The sequence below is a fragment of the Peromyscus californicus genome, unplaced genomic scaffold, assembly GCF_007827085.1.
Source record: "Peromyscus californicus insignis strain IS unplaced genomic scaffold, ASM782708v3 Scaffold_11__1_contigs__length_118956290, whole genome shotgun sequence".
NCBI lineage: Eukaryota > Metazoa > Chordata > Mammalia > Rodentia > Cricetidae > Peromyscus > Peromyscus californicus.
The window spans coordinates 92,701,827-92,708,173 of NW_026294402.1; positions in this window are offsets into that span (position 1 = coordinate 92,701,827).

Sequence of the window (6,347 nt, forward strand, 5' to 3'; positions counted from 1 at the left end):
AGCTTCATGGCCACAGAGCTGAAGATCCAGGGCTCAGTCAGGTAGAGGAAGTCAGCTGGAGGCAGAGGCTATGGGCTCTGCTTGGTATTGGGCTTACATCGAAAGTCTGGGCTTAATTCCCTCTTGTTCTCCAAAGAGGAGAGCATCTCTTTCCATCCTCAGTCTGGGAAGCAATAGCAGGGCCAGCTTTTCTTCCTGTGTCCTTCAGTGTGTCTTTTCCTATAATGCTAAAACTGACCACTGTGATCTCAGCTCGTATTAAAGTTATTTTGTGTGTGAGTACCTGCTTGAGTTCATGTTTCTGTGAGGAGACAATTACTCAAGACCCTCTCATCTTTGTCTTACAGGAATGTCTGTGCTTAAATACGTTAGTGTCTCCTCCATTTCCTCTAGGATGAAATGCAGGTAACTTGTTAGAACCAACTCTAAGGCTGTCCCATTGGCCATTCTGATCCACATTTATTTCCTCCATTTTCCCTGAAGATTCCAGCTTTCCTACAGCGAGTGATATTCCATCTTGAAGCAACCAACCTCAGCTCTGGGTGGGACAAATGCCTATTCTTCCTTCAAAACTTGGTTCCCATGGGCAAACAACGATCTTGAAGCACACTGTCACACCTTTCTTTTACTAGACATCAGCTTCCTTATCACTGCATCTCACGACAATGTCCTCTGCATCCAGCCTGTTCCAGGTACCAGGAGAGTGTTCTACAGGGTTTGCTAAAGGATCCATAAGTACATATTGACAAGTCCCACGCTCTTCCAACACTGAGCTCATTATTGTGTGCCCAGCTCTTGACAGGATGCTGTGAGAACACCCATGTGAGGAAGATCTCTGTTCACTTGGGGCAGTGCAAGTCACATGACTGTGAGCACTCAAAGAAGTGACCGTGGCGAAACTGGAATGGGGGAGGGGGCAGGGAAATTGCTCAGTGGGTAAAGTGTGTGAGGACCTGAGCTTGATCCACAGCACCCATGTAAAAAGCGGGGCTTGGCAACCCTTTAATCTCAGCACAGGGAAATGGAGACAGGACGATCTGGGGCTGAGTGGCCAGCCAGTCTAGCCAATCAGTGAGGTCCAGGTTCAGAGACCCTGTCTCAAAAAACAAGGTGGGGCGGAGAATAGAAAAAGACACCTGACATTGACCTCTGGCCTTCACAGGAACATACATGGGCATGCACACCCACATATCAATGTGCATGCACACACACACACACACACACACACACACACACACACACACACACACACATAACTTAGATGTTGATGGGTGCAAGAGAAGGAGAAGGGAGATTTAGCACAAAGGATATAAGAAAATAGGACTTAGCTGTGAAGGCAAAGAGGAGAAAGTCACCAACTCGATATAAGAAACAGATGCAGGACTTGGAGAACATGCTGTGGTTGGGGGGCAGTAGACCACCACTGATGAGGAAAAGGAGCAGACTAGAGTTTATAGAGGACATACAAGCAGACTCCTTAAACCACCCTTGTGAAGGTGACACCTCTGAGACACCAAGTGGCTGAGATCAGGCAACAGTGGGTCTGGGCTTTAAACCCAATGTAATTCTAAAACCAGCCCTGGCCGTTCCATGTGATTCTGTCAGTCACCAGACAGAGCAGGAAGGTCATAGACAAGAAATGGTCATGTGCTGTTTGGGAGGTGGTCACTGTTTTGGGTCAGTGAGCTCCTGGCCTGCTTCTCATCTTTTCAGATGCCTGGGTGCCCTGCAGCATGTCTAAAACCATGTTTGGCCTCTACTGCTTCTGAGGAGATTGGATCCAGCCTGGGGCCTTAGCTTAACCCCATGTGATCTTAGCTCATCCCTCTGAGGCCAGCTCCTCCTGGCCATGGTCAGCATGAGCAAATCTTTATTCACTCCCTGGGAATGCCTCAGAGGACCCAGTCTCATGCTTCCTAGAAATCAATGTGTGTCTGACTAGATGTCTCCCTTTCATCCCTTCATTGTATAACTCTACCCCAAGATCACAAACACACCACTCTGGCTAGATTTGTTCTTTTTAAATCTAGTCAGAGCCTTACTAAGGTGCATTAATTCTTAACAGCTTATAGATTTTGTTTTTTTTTTTTCTGCTTAGAATATATTCCCAGAGTTTCCATTTCACATGGGATTCAGTTTCTACTTCCATATTGATGATGACTTGGGAGGCTTATTTCCTCTCTTTGACTCCCTTCCACAGGCTTATTTATCAGATCTGCCAGGCCAGGGTCCCCATAGATCCTCACCTCCCTGGAGAGACAATGATGGGTGGTTAAGATCCGAGGCTTTTGGAACCAGAGCTAGACACACACTCAGACTCCAGTCAGGGCTGACTTTCCGCCCTTGTGACCTGCCTGGAACAAGTAAAAAAAATAAATAAATAACTCTCCAAACTTCATGCCCTTCTGAAGACCAAGACCCAATAGGCTCGTCTTGCCCAGAATTCGACAGCTATGTGTAGTTAAGATTCTTGGCATCTGAAAAGCCCCCTTGACTTTGCACAAGGACTTCGGTCTTGCCTTGCCTCGCATCTTTCTCCACTTCTCCTCTTCTTCCACAGGTCACTGCCTGCTTTTGCTGTGTCTTCCAAGCTGCCATAAGAAGCCCACCCCGACACCCTTCATTAGCTTAAAAAGCCCATCACCACGACAGTCTTGCTTATTATATTTACTGGCCTCTTTTTTATTACTGGAGTGAGGGTTTGAGTTTTCTTCTTCTTCTTCTTCTTCTTCTTCTTCTTCTTCTTCTTCTTCTTCTTCTTCTTCTTCTTCTCCCCCACCCCCACCCCATACTGTAGCCCAGGCTGGTCTTGAACTCACGGGAATCTTCCCCTCTCAGCCTCCTGAATGCTGTGATCACAGGAATACGCCATCGTACTCACTAGAGGTTCTTCTCGTTCCCAGATGTACAGACAGACTCACAGCCCTCTCAAAGGGGGTCCAGGGACTAACCTTGAGACCTGCAAATCTGTTACTGCTACAATTTGGATAAAGGTCCAGTAAAAGCATGTATATCAAAAGCTTGGTCTGCAGAGTGGTGTACTGGGGAGGGAGTGAACCCTTAGGAAGGGTGGCCTTGTGGGGAGGCCCTTGGGTCATTGCTCTTAACAGAAATCATAATGACATCCATTCCTCATTTCTGTGACTCCAACTTCTGTCACATGCTACTCACCATTGATGCCTGGGAGGCTCACCAGAGGCTTCTCACCATTGCTGCCTGGGATGCCCACCAGAGGCTCAAAGCCACTGGTTGGTCTGCTTTTAGACTGGAATCTCCAACCTGTGAGCCAAAAATGGGTATTTTCTAAGTTAATTGTCTTGGGTATTTTGTTCCAAGAATGGAAAGCGGCCTAACAGAGTTTATGACAGAGATCTGCAGTTGGGATGGTGGGCACAACGGAATCACACAATATTATTCTAAACTAGCAGAAGGTTGAAAATGAAGAAGCTGGGGAAGGGAATAACAGTCAGAATGTTGTGGTCATGAGCTAGAGAATGTAGGCAACATCTAGAGACTGGAAAGTGGCACAAGTGGGGTCTCCCATAGAGCCAGGAGGGGATGTATCTTGATTTTAACCTGTGAGACCATGTGAGACTCTGACCTTTGGTGTGGAAGATAATAAATTCATGTTGCTTTATGCTCAAAAGCATGAGCCTTTGACTTTGAGAGATGCTTCTTAAAATGATACGATGTATCATATTTACTTGAAATGCTTTGGAAAGTGGGGGATGAGACAGAAAAGAATCAAGGCTGGCCATTCTTTGATAATTGTTAAAGCTGGGAATGAATCCATATTGGGTGATTAAATATTGTTTCTTTTTCTGGTTTGAAATTTTCCATAATGACATAGTTTATAAAGCAAAAACAAGGGGGAGAGGAGAATGGAGGAGAATGGAGGAAAGAGAGAGAAAAGGCCCCGTGGGGTCTGTCACAGTCCAGAAATAAATGTAATGTGATTGGTTGAGAGGCCACACGGAAGGCAGCAGACCCACACTGTAGAGCCATCTTCTACACAGACATAAACACACACACACACACACACACACACACACACACACACACACACACATACACACACACACACACACACCCCTTAGGTTATGATTCTAGGAATTGTAGACATGGGTGTATAATTTGTACATTTGAACATGGTTTTGTGTGTGTGTGCACATGCCACACGTGTGGAGGTCAGTGGACAGCTTTCTTTCCTTCCATGTGGGAGCCCAGGCTGAATCTGGTTTATGTCTAGCTTGTGCACCCTGTGCTTACTTGCTGAGCCCTCCCACTCCTATCTGAATATTGGTGCACTCACTAATCAGTGCTCAGCCCTTAGGACCTCTTGATAAGCCCTGTCTCCCCAACACAGGACTCGGGAAAAGCACTTTCGATGCCCACCCCCTCTTTCTTTCAGACATTAATTTTGAAGATAGGGTGGCAGCAGCCGACCCTAGCGTGGGGTCATTCTCCAGAGTGTGACTCCAGAGACACTTCTCCATGTTGCATGTCTCCAAAGCAGGCTGAGCCCTTAGGGAAAGAAGCAGAGATATGATGTGAGCACACAGGACAGAGGGCCAAGCTATTGGTCCCCCACATGAAGTGAGGGTCCTGGGGTGGGAGATCTGGCAGAGAGAATGGGATGATGTTGGCACTCTCCATAGCACCTTGGCAGGAGCATTTTCTGAGGAGGGCCAGAGCCTCTGTCTGTCCCATTGCCCTTGGAGAACTCTGTAGTTCCAACAGCTGGAGAAGACCCTAGGCCAGCTGCTTGCTGTGGCAGTAGCAGGGGCAGAGGATAGCCCACCTCACAAGGCAGGCATGTGAGAAAGATACCCCCTTGCCTCTGATGTTATCCCATGGAGAAAACTGATCAGCTGAAGAATGGAAAAGCATGCTTTCTCCTGGTCCTCAGAGGGAGGGCCTGCAGCTCCCCTGAGCCCCTCCCCAGACCCCCCCCCCCCCCCGTGGTTCTCTGTCCTTCCTACTCACCACAGCTCAGGAGTGCTCCTTGCTTCTTCTTGTCCCACTGTATACATGCAGTTTGGTTGCTCTTGACCTTGGCACTCTTTGGGTCTCCAAGAATTGGTTGTGAATCTCCACTCCTATTCTTGGGATTAGTGAATGAAGAAAGCCCAGTAAGGGGTATCCTAGTGTATTGCACCCCACCATGAACAAGTCTGCCCCTTTCTTCCCTCTGCACACTGACTCATCCCTAGACTCCCTCCTCCTCCTCGGCCCTGTCCTTCCTTCTGCGTGACTAGTCCTCCCCTGGACCTCCTCACACCTCCTTGATTCTGCCTGTCCAGAAGCTCCAGCAAGAGCTGCCTCTTTTAAGGAACGCTCCTTGATCACTAGCCCCCAGAGGTCCCACATCTCTAATGTTCTCTCCTCCATTGTTCCTCCCCTGCTTACACATCCAGGTAACCCTGCATCACACAGAAGGGCGTTTGAAACCAACTCTATAGAATCCAGTAAGCAGAGGCAGCCATCAGCAGAAGGAGGGTCACAGTGGTACCCACAGCTTCCGTGGAGCACTTTACACTTCAGTTTAGTGGGTGGGTCTTAAGGCCCCAGAGTGGGGCAGAGACCAGCAGTACCTCTCCCCTTTCCTTCACTTCTGTTTCCTCTGGCTCAAGCACAGAAGGTGTGGAATTGCCCTCTGTGTCATACCCTTTTTATCTCTTTGTCCTTTGGGCCCCACCATGCTGAAGGATAAGTAGTCAGTGTGCCCATTTTACAGATGTGGAGACAGAGGTATAAAGAGGCTAATTAACTTACCCAAGATCACTCAGTAAGACAGCCACCTGGACTACATCAAAACAGGTGGTCTGCCCTAAAGCCCACACATACAGCCTGGCACAGCTGCAAGACAGTCAGCAGCTATGACCCCCATAGGCCCATATGTTTATGTTGTTGCCTCCCCGCCCCCAATAGAACTGTTTGGGAAGAATATGTATGGGCGTGGTGTGCAGGAGGCAGGCCTTCAGGTTTCCGCATCCTTCCTTCGTCCCCAGTACACTCACTCTGCTCTGGATTGTGGATATGAGTTTCCAGTGGCTTCCCCAGGACCTCTCCTGCCTGCTGCTGTGACGCTCCCCACCGTGATGGCAATGGACTCCTATCTCTCTGGAACCTTAAGCCCATACTAAACCCTTCCTTCTCTAAGTTGCCTTTGTCATGGTTTTATCACAACAATAGAAACCCTCACTCAATGGTTCTCAACCTTCCAAACCCTTTAATGCACTCCATGGTGTGGTGACCCCCAACCATAAAATTATTTTCATTGCTACTTCATAATTGCTATTGTTACAAATCTTAATGTAAATATCTGTTTTCCGATGGTCTTAGGC